The sequence below is a fragment of the Natrix helvetica genome, assembly GCF_964273705.1.
Source record: "Natrix helvetica genome assembly, chromosome: 2".
In the NCBI taxonomy this organism is placed as follows: domain Eukaryota; kingdom Metazoa; phylum Chordata; class Lepidosauria; order Squamata; family Natricidae; genus Natrix; species Natrix helvetica.
Window position 1 is genome coordinate 74,048,305 of NC_138552.1, and position 13,539 is coordinate 74,061,843.

Genomic DNA, 13,539 nt, shown 5'->3' on the forward strand with positions numbered 1-13,539 from the left:
ACGGGACCTGCAGAGGTACCTTCCAACGGGTCCTCCCTATCTGCCTCTCTAGTCCCCAGGGAAGCAGAAGGAGAGCGAGCCCCCCCCCCGCTCCTGACTCCTATCAGATCTGCATGATGAAGCAGAGGAAGAGGAAGGGCTGAACCCCCTGGCCACAGGTGGAGAAGGGCAGGAAGCCACAGGGCGTGGAGATCTGGATCTAGGCCTAGGATCCCGGGCCTGTCTTTTCTCAGCTCTTTCAATGACCTTCTCAATAGCCCTGGATCGCCTGAGCTCATCCCTTTGCAGAGCTCTGGAAGGTCTGTCCTCTGCCGAAGGCCTAGAAGCCCGAGGCCTAACAGGGGGAGTGGGTTCAGCCTTATCTTCGCCTGCCTGAGACGGCGCGGCCTGCTGGGCCTCTGCTCTATCTGCCATCGCCCCACTCACGTGCTCCAAAACGAATTTTAAGGTAGAAATAGCCCTTCAGCTGGTGAGGATCGCCTGCTCCGGGCCTCCGGTAAAGCTGCAAACTGCACGGCCACGTTGTTCCCAGCCTCTCCATGCTGCAAGCCCAGACACGTGATGCAAAATGGCCGCCGGCTTCTTTGGGCGGTCCCTGGCAAAAGCGCGCCTAAAAATGGCCGCCGACCTCGCCCTTAGCTTCTTATGCCTGCGGGCGGCCGCTTGCAAGCTCGCCGCCCAGAAAAGCACCCAAGATCGCCGCTGGAGCTCCTAAGCCACGAGGAGACCTCCAAGTCCAAGAAAACGGCCCCGCGCCACTGCCGCGGGCTGTAACCGGCCCGGAAATAAAGCGGTTTAAATTTGAAGCCAATCTGTCGCTTTCGCGCCGAAAAACCCCAGCGCGCTGCGACTCTCACCGAAAGCAAGCTCAGAGAACGCAGGGTCGCCCGGCACGCCCGAGACACCAGGCATCAGTCCGGAGCGATCCTTGAGGTGGAGGGAGGAAGCCAGCGCCCCCCCTCCCCACTGATTCTCCCAGCCTTCTGAGGGCAGCCGAACAACAGCCCTGCAAGGCAGACCCACTACAAAAATTTATTAAAATAAAAAAATCCAAATTTAAAAAGTTCAATTGTCACTAATACTGACTAACTAGAAAACCATAAACACTCTTACTAGGAACCAAACCTGAGTCTTGGACCGACTGAGAGGAAAAACTGGGAACCAACGGGAGAAGCCGAAGGTTAAGAAGTTTTCTCTCAGTCAAATGGACCAATCAGGCTGTGATAACCCTTCTGTGACCCCTCCCTCCACTCTACTGGAAAATTTCAGCGAGTTTCTCCAATCCAGAGAAATATATTTTCTTCCCAATAAGCAGTATTTGGGCTTGGCATGTCAAAAATTGGGGAAATGCCTAACTTGACTCTGCTGCCATGTCGTATCACACCCCTGAATACGAGAAACAGTTTTCTATTCCCCCACCCTCGCCCATCAAGCCCAACCCTGAACGGTGGCACTCAACGTTGTAAATAGAAGCCCAGACCTGAACTCCAGTCCTAGGCCCATGGCTGCCACTCAAAAAGGCAAACTCATGCATACCCTGTTCTCACACAATTTTGGGAGGCTCTGGAGGCCATGTGGGTGCACAGCCCTCTCATATGACTTCTGGAAACTGCAGAAAAGCATATCCTTGTAATGACCACCACAACCTTCAAAAATAGCATAAGAGCAAGGCATGGTTTTGAGGGAAATTGTTGGATGCTGGTGAACAGTGGTGCAAAATGTCATGATATTTTTTGACATGGGTGCACAGGTTCATCATCACTGATCTAATATATCATTATTTCAGAAGAAGGTGAACTGCTGTTTTGGCTTGAGGAGAATATGTGCCCTTACATAGCATTCCACCTAGTTTCATATGGACAGAGAAAGATAGAATTGGAAAAAAATCTTAGAGGTTATATAGACCGGGCAGCTGGTCTTTGTGCACAAGGGTGTGCAAAAACCAGAAGAGCAGCTCCCTGGTGTGCATGTGCGAGTCTGGAAACGGAGCGTCTAGCTTCCGGCATGCATATGTGTGCTGGCCAGTTGGTCTTCGCGCATGCATGTGCGCAAAAAACGGAAGATTAGATGACTGGCATGCATGTGCACTCTGGAAACTGGAAGCTCAGCTTCCAGCCGCGCAGATGTGTGCCAGGGAACTGCTCTTCTGGTTTCGGGTGCTCCCACGCACTTGCACTCCTGTTTCGGCACTCGGTACCAAAAAGGTTCGCCAACACTGATATATGTGTTTTTTTTAAGACCTCCAGAGAGTTTGGAAAAAAAGATCAAATTGGAGGACAAGGAGGAGTATTTTAATTTTATGTCACAATATCCCTTATGTGAAACAATCTGTGCAGTTCCATTTTTGAAGAATTATGGATTACTTGAATATAATACCTGGCACAAGTCTATAATCCCATTAATCTTATTAAAGTTACTCCTTATCCTGCATCCACTTTTAGCATCAGGATTCCTTGATCCATCTTGTGCTTATTGCAAACTCTAATTTTGCATAATCAGAGGCTGCATTAACTAATTTTAGAGGGAAAGTGTTCAATCAGACTTCATGGTTAGTAGGAAGCAACATAGAAGAGTCAGAAGCAATGTAATTTGTACGGTATTTTACTTCCATTTCCACAGTTACAGTAGGTCACCTTATACAGTATTAAGTCAGAGTCCAAGCCAAAATTGTTGAGCTTTTCCAGGTAATCCAATATTGTCATTTGGATCTATCTCCACCTGTAATATAAAACCTCAGCCTTAGAGGCACAAGGTTAATGTATTTTTCCTAACATTTTATTTCACTATTGTAAGAAGGAAGTTACAAGTTAGAAACAAATTCATTTCTAATTACTGTAGGTATAGTGAATCCACTTAAGATGTTAGGAGAGCGTTATAAACTATAACAATACACTTAAAATGAGATTCTTCAAAATAAATTACAAATGTAACTGCCTATAGCCGAACAAGATCCATTCCTAAAATCAAACAAAATAAAATGCAGCCTTGCAATATATTTTATAATTTTGTTCTGTAACATGGCAGCTCTGAGTTTTGAACTCAGTTCCCTTTAAGGCTTCTATTAGAATTCTTTTGCCTGCATATCTATTTGAACTGTCCTTAAAAAGTCTGTGCACAATTAACAAACATGAAAGGTAACATGAGAACCACTATACATTTAAGAAATGTATATGGCTGCCCAACTCACACTAGAAAGTAGTAATAATTTTTTAGTATGTAGACAGTAAGGGAGATGACCTTTATGGACATGTACAGGATTAGTCACCTAGGTAATAGGGGCTGGAAGTATACCTCCATACATCACTGAACTATAAGAAAGAGGAAAAGGTTCAGAACAATCATACTTGAAAGATTCTGTTATTATAGCCAATCTGAATGCAAGTAGTTTTGACCTTCTTGTGGAGTTGATTTTCTTGTGTGGTCTATCTAATGGAAGTGACTTATTAAAAGTTGGAGTCAAAGAGGGAGAAGGAGAAAAATGGAAAGCAAGCAGAGATGGATTTTATCAGTTTTAGGTAGATAAATAAATGCAATTCCAGGTTAATCCAAGATCTCTAAATAACCGATACAGCATAGAAATAGCTTATACAAGAAGTATGGCACAATATGGAATCCATCTACCTAGTACAGTAGATATGGAAGAAAATCCAAAGGCACCAAAAAAGATGACCAAGGTAAGTCATGAGAGCATGCAACTGAAGTCCTTGATTAATTGGTTGGGAACTTTGTACTGTATTACAGAAGCAACATTCCTAGCTACAATTTAGGATAAGTGTTGCCCACCAGCACCAGCAATACTACTGTAGACAGGAAATTCTTCTACCATTCCAAGATTAACTATTAGTTCCTATAGCAATTCATTACTATACATTGTCCTGAAATGAGAGAGAGAGAGAAGTTGAAGCTCTGTTGGTTTAAATTGAATGCTATTTAAAGAATTATCTGGTAGAAAGAGTCAATCTTACAGAGAAACTAATGCTTTTGTACGCTACCAATAAAAAAAGACTTCGTGCACAAGGCAGCTCTTTTGTGATGTGTTTTGTTTGATCAATCATGACAACTCATGACTCTGCCATTGTTAACCGTTTGCATTTTTATTCCAATACTGGTAAAACATTATTTTTGTGTATATTGTACCCCAATTAAGTTTCTCAAGAGGAATACCAATCAATACAATGATTACTTATAAAATATGTTCAAATTAATGGATAGAAGTTGAACATGGCTGGTGACCAATTTGATCTGAATGCTATTTATACAACTGAGAAGCAATTTATTGCAGTAATTACAATATAGTATTCTAATATAGTAGTGTTTGTGTTTTGGCACGTCATGTGTTTTGACGGCTTACATGTTCCTTGTGCTGGAAATCTTTGGATGACAAATCTTTTACATTATTCAGACTGAAGCATTGTTCTCACAGCAACTGCTGTATTACATATGGTTTTCTAAAACGTTTTTGAAGAGCAGGTTATCAAACCTAAGGTATTGAAACAACCAATTTAATTAATAAATTGGAAAGACTCTGCCTTAGGCTTTGCACAGCACAAGGCTGCTTTTTTTAAAAAGGAAAAACCAGTATGTTTCAGAAAAGAACAATGGGAACACCATATAGCCACTTGTAACTAAGTCGGGTGTTGATTTTGTTTGCTTTGTGAAACACACTGGAGCTTTAGGTCTGTCAGCCTTTAAGAAATACAGGAAATGATCTCTCTCAAACCCAGGCATTTCAAAGTACACACTGTGGTACTGATGTGCCATTTCAAGCATGGCTGGTATTCAGAGATATATTTTTTTTCCTGAGTACAATTTCCTCAGGATAACAAAAGTTCCCATGACTCTATTCAACTTAATTCTTATGCAAACAAACGGTGATTCACCACAGGCCCAACTCAAGCTCCTACCGACCGTCACCGAAAGTGCTTGAATTGGAAAACAGAAACAACTGTAGGCCCATAATCCTGTAAATTAAGAAACCTCGATCCTGCAAATTAAAACTTTTCTCTCCCTTAACCCAGGAGCGAACGAGGAAGAACAGCGCCCCTTCCGCCTGGGAAATATCCAGTCCGCCATCCAGCAAAAAGCATAACCAGAGGGAAAGCACCACCCATAACCCAAACACCTGGAGGGAAAAGCGGCTGGAAGGCAACGAACGATCCTTGAGGGGATAAACTCCTGTTTATTAACTCTTTCCTGGGATTCGTCATATAGTCAGAACAGTGGGGGTTTTTTTATTCAGACGACTCCAAGCCGGGAAAAACAAAATCCACCCGATTCTCTCTCCTCGATTCGTCCCCCCCTGGAGATTGAACTCCGGGGTCAAACCCACAAAATATCCCGTGACAAACTACCCCGGAGAGGTCATTTCGAAAAACGACGAGCACCAAAACAACGGGATTCACGCTTTATGAGCCTTCAACACTCGAGTGTTTGCGCATAGCGACTTCGTGGACCTGACCGAGTCGTACACTCCATACCCCAAACACCCCCACAGCCCGAGTGTAGTGCTTTGCCACCTTTGGATGTAGTTTGGGAGGACAGTAGGGCAGGAAAAAGGGCGCGTCGGGGCGCTCCCCAATCAGGCTCTCAAATGAGGTTATTAAGGGCGCTGCGACTCGAGCCCCGCGCGCTCGCCTGCACGTCGGAAAGCGCTTAGAATGCGAGTCTGGAACTCTTCTCCCACCTGGCGCGCCCACCCCAACTCCGCCGTTTCGCTCGTCTACGCCTTCAATTAAGAGGCGATTAAAAGGGCGACTTAAAAAGAAAAAAAGAAAACGCAGCACACGCCCAACAGGTAAGAGAAGGAGAAAGGGGAAAAAAAGAAAACAATTACCTGGAGTAGGAAATAATTCGTTTGGAAAACCGCCCGGCCCTTGGAAGACGGAAAGTGGCACGGCCCCTGGAGATATTAACCGCGATTTAAGCAGAAACCGCGCCTCTCAATGCCCGCCTGAGGTGCAAGCTGCCCGGGAGAAGGGAGGGTAGTCCTTGTTCTGGAGCCTTTCCTGACTCAGCCCATTTCCTGTTTCGAGAGGCGGCCAGGAAAACTAACCTAGGAGGCGGCTTTTCTCTCCAGGGCGCGGCCGCTCCGTCGCCGCAAATAGGTAAGCACGCTCTTGCCTCTCGCCTCCCACCCTCCCGAAAGGAAAGGAAAGGACGAGGCGGGAAAGAGCTTGGGAGGCACCTGCCCGGAGAAGGAAGCGCCGCGTCCTCCTGGCTTGGCTTCGCCTCCGCCACCCAGCCACAGTTGCCACCACCGTTCATCCAGAAGACACCACGGCCAGCCAAACAATAAAGAGAGAGGTGGGGAGAGAAGGGAGGGGACTGGCCGGCTCAAAGGACGTGATTAGACGGCGAGGCGGCGCCCTTCGATCCGGACTCCAGAGAAGACGTTGGAGAAGACGTCGCAATTCGTGCCCTCAGACCCAACAGGGTTTGTTATTCGGAGGGCTAGGCGTCGAAATGGGACTACAAAGGCCAGAGGCTGCAGAGCGCAATTCGCGCCCTCAGAACCAACAGAGGGTTTGCTACTCCGAGAACGAGGCGTCGAAATGGGACTACAAAACCCAGAGGATGCAGTTACCCAGCTACACCGCCAAGTGGGCTAATAATGTAACCGGTCACCCATTCGGAGATTTGGATCCATCCTCGGGCTAGGTTCCTGCAATCAACCTCAAAGCACCGGATCCTATTCGATCCGTTGGCATCGTTTGCACCCCTGGGCCGCTTTTCAGCTCTCTTTTTCTCACTCGAGGTTTCTGGATTGCGGCCGGCAGAAGTGCAGACACGCGTGTCCCTGCACACGTGCCGCCTAGTTTCACGTAGATTAGGGGCAACCGTTACGGAGAAATGTAACCAAAGTGCAGTGCGAGTAGCAGCCAGCATTTCACGCTGGCCAACAAGTAAGTTCAGTTCCTCTCCGTGGTCCTGACTGGAACAGGAAATACCGGTTCAAAGCAAAACTCTGATAAACGCAAGGAAGTCGAGTCAGTGGTGACACCGGGGCATTCATCATTGAGCGGCTTTCGTTTGGCTTCAGCCCAGATCGCAATTGAAACTCCCTTGTGAAGGGATTGCGCAAGTTTGAGAGGGACTGGATATTTACTTTCAAGACTGGTTCAGCCTGACAATGGCTATCTTAGGGTGATCAAATTTGGATTGCAAAGATCCAAATGACCCCTGAATAGTCGCTAAGGTGGTAAAGAAAAGTGCAGCTCTTGGCTGGCATTGCGTGTCTACCTGCTCAATCTCACCAAGAAAGTACATAATACTTTGTTTACCCATTACTTTTGGGATGTTGTCTGTACAGGTAGAACAAGCTGAATAAAATTCCAAGGCATTGAATGAGCCTGGGTTCTGGATGTCCAAGACATATATTTCATATGTCAGTGCATATACTGGCTGACTTTGCTTTATAACACTAACTATGGGTACATATCTAACGTGAAGACCTGGGATAACCTCACACCATATTTCCATAACCAGATTCTGCCATGATACATCAAGATACAAGCAAATTATATTTTGAGTTAGTATGTTTGAATAGTCTAAATCAGTGGTTCTCAACCTGTGGGTCGGGACCCCTTTGGGGGTCGAGCAACCCTTTCACAGGGGTTGCCTAAGACCATCGGAAAACACATACTTTTGATGGTCTTAGGAACTGAGACACCAATTTTATGGTTGGGGGTCACCACAACATGAACTGTATTAAAGGGTCACGGCATTGGGAAGGTTGAGAACACTGGTCTAAGTGATAGAGTGGTCTCTTTCTATTGACAGCCCTTGACTTACCACTGGTGGTTTTACAACTGTTTGGAATTACAATGGTCTCAGAATGGGTGCTTTATACCCTGTAAAGTACTTCTAGCCATTGTAAAATGTCACACAAACACCCTCCATGGACATGTGACTGCACTTTGGACTCTTATTTTTAATCAACTTTAGAAATGACCCATTTTCCTCAGAAGGACTCTTGGCAACTGGTTCACGTTTCTAACTTGTTGCAACATCCCAGTCACATGGTCATGATTTGTGACTTTTGCTAGTTTCCAGCAAATTACATTCAGAAGAATGGGTTCACTTGCACTACTTGCTTATCAACCTTGTGATTTGCTTAATGACTACCACAAAAAATGTCAAAAAAAGGTCCCATCATATTGGTGCCTCTACTTAAGACTGCTGTAGCTTACAACCATTTCCAGTTCCACTTGCGGACTATGTATAATTCAAATGAGTTTACATAATACACTATGGCAAATGTCCAGTGGAAGTACATGGTATGAATCCCATCATTGTGTACACTTGATGTATCTAATACTCAAATCTTCCAAAGTTGACATTGACTTTTATTCGTTCCAAATTATTCCTCACAAAATTATCAACAAATGTTTTGAGAGCAAGGAGTTCAATCCATTTCATGCCATTTAACTTTGATCTACTACTTGATGCAGTCATTCATGAAAATTCAGTTGTGACCCGATAGGATATGAATTTGATGTGTTTAGGTGATACAAGATACAGCAGTGTTCCCTACTGCTTCCCCCTCTTCTTAAATCTATCAAAAGGCAAGCAGCTAATAATGAGCTTGACTAAGCAATCAGTTGTGCAATATTGGAATCACCTATATTTCTTAGGATTCAACTTCTATGGGTGAAGATTTCTAATTACTTTGTAGAACTACAATAATGTTCAGACCTACATCCCTCATTTTTGAATGTCCCCCAGTTCCATTAATACTGCAAGTGATCCTGCACATCTGAGAGATCTTAAATGTCCAGGTCCACAAAGGTCACCAATAGAAACCTTTATCTGTTTGTGTTTCTTTATGCATTTTATGCAAACTTTATCTCCACGTGCTCACCTAGAATATCTGGATGCATTGGGGAACAAAAGAACACTGCAATACTGTTAAGAGAACTGTTCTAGAATATCAGTCATATCAATTAATCACGGTGCCCTAAGATTTTATTTCCTTCTTCCTTTAAATTAGTTTCCTTGGGATAGACTTCCTGTCATTGTACTAACTAGCTCAATGCTCCCATTTGATACAAGAAACTGTACTAAGGGATATCTATAACAGAAATATTCACTATCACCATTAGAAAGTTATTTGATCTGAGAGTAGCACAATTTATTGAAATTACGGATCAAAAAGATTGATGTCAAATACCAATGATGAAAATCCATTTATATTCTTTTTAATATCAATTTCATTTTTATTTGAATGACTCATTCGCGTTTTGTGTTACCCAGAATTAAGAATAATTGTGAACATTTCACTTATATTGTCAAGAAGATAGACCATTATGTACCCATTCATCCCAGTCAGAGGTACAGAACTATAGATTTTTTAAAGTCAATCAGCATTTATGGCCCCTGAGAATGATGACACGGTTAATGGGGCTTTTGAGTGTTTTCCCATCCATATTTTATTTTCTGGAAATCTTGAGGCTCCTTCCAATTCCCAGAAGCCTCCCTCCTGTTATTCATGTTCAGATCTGACAATATTATTAATAAAAATGCAGATGTGCTCAATGTCAGAAGGAATATTTAACATGTTTAACATTTGAAAAAAATGCAGAATTCCAGAAGTTAGACGCGTTTTAGCATGTTTGTAACAAGTAAATAAGAGATCCTATTTCATTGTTCAACTATGTATTCATTACAAGGAATGGTGGCAAGAGGAGGAACTTACCTTTTACTGTTGAACTTTGCCTTGTTCAGAGTACTGTAAATATAAGGCAAGCACGAACATGATTCAAATCTACTAAGCAAATGTTTAAGAAGTAAATTTAAGAAGAAATTTGTTGAAGAACTAAACTTTTAAATATTGATTTTAAAAAGGCATCTAATTGAAATAGTTTTGAAGTATTTACTTTTATTAAAATAATTAAATTCTAAAGGAGGGAGTGACCCAAATTTCTCTTGGCTTCTCTTTTCTCCACAACACAAAACCTGTATTAACATGGAAAGCCATTCAAATGCTGCTGCTAATGGAAAAATGACTTTTTATATCGTTTACTACCACTTTTAGCTCATTGTTAGAGGACATTGTGATTAAAGGACACTGGAGCTACAGAAACTAGGTCCCAGTTAAAAGAAAAAGTCCACAATACATGAATCTTCTTTGCCACTTCCAAAGCTTGGAAGCAATTCTCATAATGAGCCAGAAAACAAACCAAGGCTAAGAGACTAATTAGAGAATACCAGATATTGTAAAATTCGGCCATGTCAGCCCCTACCGTGTTTCCCCGAAAATAAGACACGCCCTGCTAATAAGCCCAATCAGGCTTTTCAGAGCATGCACCATAAGCCCTCCCCCGAAAATAAGCCCGCCCCCAACTATCTAAGTGCATGCGCAACTGGTCCCTGCCATTACCACTGTACCACCTTGCAGGGCAAAAAGAGGGCCTGCCGCAAAAAGAGCTGCAGGCCAAGCAAAGTGCTTCACACCCTGTTCCCTCCCGTGCAAACACAGCGGCAGGCCAGCAATGCGATCACCCCCTCCTGCCTGTTCCCTCTCGTGCAAAAAAACACCGCCCACCCAACCCCGATGGTAAAGGCAGCCTGCCTGGTTCCCTTCCCCGCCACCCCTTTAGCGAGGGGTGGCAGGTGGGGGGGGGAGAAGCGAGGCGCGCGTCCTAGCACTACCAGACTGACAGCTCCGCTGCATTCCTCACCCTTCCGTCCATTGAAGCCCCTTGTAAAAAAAACCTCGCGAGTTGAACTCATGGTTTTTTTTTTACAAGGGGATTCACTGGACAAAAGGGCGAGGAACACGACAGACCTGGAAAGGTAAGAGGCACGCCTCGCAGCACAACACCGCCCACCTCGCCCCAGTGGTAAAGGCAGCCTGCCTGGTTCCCTTCCCCGCCGCCCCTTTAGCAAGGGGTGGCAGGTGGGGGGGGGAAAGCGAGGCATGCCTCTTACCTGTTCAGCCCCGCTGCGTTCCTCGCCCATTCATCCAGTGAAGCCCCTTGTAAAAAAAACCTCACAAGTTGAACTCACGAGGTTTTTTTTACAAGGACAAAAGGGCAAGGAACGCAGCAGAGCTGTCAGTCTCTGGTAACACTAGGACACGCGTCTCGCTTCTCCCCCCCACTGCTACCCCTCACTAAAGGGACGTCGGGGAAGGGAAGCAGCCAGGCCCGCCGTTATCATTGGGGCTTGATGGGAGGTGTTATTTTTGCGTGAGAATGGGGTGCGAGGTGCATTGCTGGCCTGCCACCTCCCACCCCAACCCCAATGTAATGGCACCTGACTTCTTCCCTTCCTCGATGTCCCTTTAGCAGGGGGAGGGAGAAGCGAGACGTGCGTCCTAGCGTGGAATGGGACTATTCTCCTCCTGCCCTTCGCCCACCTATTTTGCCCCCAGGGTTTCTCCCCCAGTCATCCACCTCTTATCACTTCGCCTCCACTGTTAGGGACCTGGCTGTTCGTCCTGGGTAATGGGACTCCTTCTCTTCCATCCCCAGCTCTTCCTCACGGCCTTTGGGAGAGATACACGGCCTTTTGGGCTCAAGAGACAGTTAGCCGCCAGCCAATCGGAGGAAGGGAAGGGAGAAAGAGAGACACACGGAGGGAGAAAGTGTTTTGTGTCAAGTTTCCAGGTGCCTCGGGTCCAAGCTAGAAAATCTAATAAATCCTTTGCATTCCCCCAACCCCAAAATGCTGGGGAATAGCTAATAAATCCTTTGCAATGGCCACGAGGCGTGCCTCTTACCTTTCCAGGTCCGTCGCGTTCCTCGCCATTGTGTCCAGCAAAGCCCCTGGTTTAAAAAAAAAAAAGAAACCCTTCTCGCGACTTCAATAAGTTTGATAGAACTCGCGAGGTGTTTTTTTTTTTTTTACCAGCAGCTTCCCTGGAAAACGTTGTGAGGAATCGATGGAGCTGGAAAGATAAAAGGCGCGCCTCGCTTCTCGCCTGCCCCAGAAAATAATAAGCCCTCCCCTATAATAAGTCCAAAGCCATATTTCATGGGTAAAAAAAAAAGACCCTGTCTTATTTTCAGGGAAACATGGTATGTAAGTATCAAGAGCTAATCCTTATCATTTCAGTTTTGTCGGAGCTTGGTTTCAAATTTGCATTCATTTTTGTGTTGTATATAACTACAGCCTGTGAACAGCATATGGCTTGCAAGCTTCCCTCCGTAGTTGGAGAAGGTATCCAAAAGCTTGCCTTTTGTCAAAGATCCGTGTATGCTTCCCAAACCAAGAACACATTGATCCTCCTTTGTTTACACCAGTAGGGAAGGCCATGTGTTCACAATGTGTCTCTGTGAGAGGAACATACAAACAAGGTTTCAGGAAACCTGGTCGGTGCCTTTTGGTGTTATTTGGTCCTCAGAAAATCATTGGAGGTCAATCCAAGTTTGGGACTGAAGTTTCCTATGTCTGAGCTAGAGAATAAGATCTCATAGAGTTACAGATTCTCTAAATCTGTAATTTAGGGCAATGGATTGAGAATAGCTTTTGAAGCAGCCATGACAGCCTTCCAAAATATGCTTCGAAAACCATTTTTCTGCTGCTTTGCTTAGATCTAGTTTCTTCACCCATCTTAAAATCTAATGTTGCATTTAATTAAGAAGGATGTTGCTCTTAATCCCACTTTTTCTATGGAATCCCTACGACCAATCCGCTCACACAGGGAGGGTCTCCTCCGGGTACCCTCTGCTAGACAATGCGGGCGGGCGGTGCCCAGGAGTAGGGCCTTCTCTGTGATGGGCCCAGCCCTCTGGAACGACCTCCCCCCTGACATTAGAACTACTGTTGATCTCCGCTCCTTCCGTAAGAAACTCAAGACCCACCTGTTCCGGCTAGCCGGCCTAGCCTAATCAGAATCATAAGTACAATCTATTACTGCCCTTCCTGGATGGCTTTTTAATATTGTAAATTTTGGGGTTTTAATTTGGTTTTAGACTGTTTTTAACTTGAAATGAGTTCGGGTATTGCACAGACCGTATGTTTATGTTGGTTGTCTAATGTTTTGTTGTTCTTGCTTTGTTGTTTTATTTGTACTGTCTGTACACCGCCCCGAGTCCCTGAGGGGAGAGGGGGGCGGTATATAAATTTAATAAAACTCAAACTCAAATTCACTATTAGTTTAATAATTTCGACTCCTTATTTCAAGGATATTTCAGGTTTTCTAATTATATACATGAAATAGGTAGCCTTAGTATTTCAATTAGTCTATTTCTGATTTTAAAAAATAAATATTCCACTAATTAGATACACTTTTATAAGAATTATTGGAGTACTTCACACAAAGGCTACTTGAGAATTATTGCAGTGTCACATTCTAGGGGAGGGCATAACATGATATATTGGACATACCATTTGATTTTGTCAATTCCTCTGAATTTTAGCATTATTATAAAAGTTATTGATAGTGGTGTGTGTGTGTGTCTGTCTGTCTATATCAAAAGTATCCAGTTTGGCTGGCAACTCTTATGCAAATATCACACTTCTACAATTGGATACAATCTTGCATAAATATTTCACCAGTTATACTTGCAACACAACAAAAAGAACAAAAACATG

General features: G+C 44.2%; 1 protein-coding gene across 2 annotated transcripts in view; it reads right to left on the reverse strand.

Moving 5' to 3' along the window:
* Nucleotides 1–7,241, reverse strand: part of TJP2 (tight junction protein 2) — a 98,348-nt gene extending 91,107 nt beyond the window's left edge. Inside the window, exon 1 of one of the 2 annotated variants that reach the window (XM_081945744.1) lies at nucleotides 5,834–7,241. The gene's annotated coding sequence lies outside the window, so the exon portion shown is untranslated. Of the gene's footprint in view, nucleotides 1–4,742; nucleotides 4,933–5,833 lie in introns of those variants that run through there. The other variant, XM_081945745.1, reaches the window with a different exon arrangement.
* Nucleotides 7,242–13,539: the final 6,298 nt, after the last annotated feature.